Consider the following 918-nt stretch of genomic DNA (forward strand, 5'->3'; position numbering starts at 1 on the left):
GGGCTACACTCACCCGTCTCCGCCAGGAGGAAACGCCTACTGGGCCTCTTGCACCCAGGTTTGGGGGTGGGGGGGGCGCCCTTAATCCTCTCACGGGGCTAGGGCCAGGCGCAGCCTGACATGTTTCTGAGCCGCCACTCATTAGGGGACCGGGTCTGCTGGGATCCTAGGATTTACCCTACTTCCTAGATCCTCCCGAGCCCGATCCCCTAAATCCACCTGCTAAGTAACTTCTGAGAGGAAAAACCCGTCTCCACCTGCCTCCTCCTTCTGAGCCCCCAACCCCACTTCCCTCGGGTGGCCAAGCGGATTACCTAGGGCGGGAGGTTGAAGACGCAGGGTCCAGCCCTGAAGGTCAGTCTCTTCCTCTGGAGACCTGCAGATGGCGCTCTCGGGTTTGCTTTGGCCTCAAAACCCCCACGAACACGCACTAACTTCGTGTGGGTAGTGAAAAAGGAAAGCCAGAGTTCTTTCCGTCTAGAGGGAAAGGCCTGGGAGTCCAGGCTCTTAGGTGGTGTTAGTTGGTACAGGCGCGGGCTTTCTCTGGGAGGTAATTAACCCAGAATTGGGGTTTGGGGGCATCGAGGAAAGGTCCTTATTGAAAGGAGCTCAGAACTCAGAACTCAGAACTCAGGGAGCCCTTCTCTCCCATCTCCCTGTGTTGGTCCAGGAAGTTGTCTTTGGGAAGCTGAACTACTGGAGGAACAAGACTGTGGGCAGAACCACACATAGATTCAGGTTTTTCTAGAACCAGCTGGACACATCTCCACCGTTACATGTATGTTGACGTGTGGGTGCAGACAACAGGCATTTGCAAGAGGCACTTTCACCTTTTGTAAAGGGGACTTAATGCACAAAGTATGCTGGATGTAGTTCTCACACACACGTACCCCCTAAGAAGTGAAGACCTTTCCATGA

The sequence above is a fragment of the Myotis davidii genome, unplaced genomic scaffold (genome assembly GCF_000327345.1).
Source record: "Myotis davidii unplaced genomic scaffold, ASM32734v1 scaffold332, whole genome shotgun sequence".
Classification (NCBI taxonomy): Eukaryota; Metazoa; Chordata; class Mammalia; order Chiroptera; family Vespertilionidae; genus Myotis; species Myotis davidii.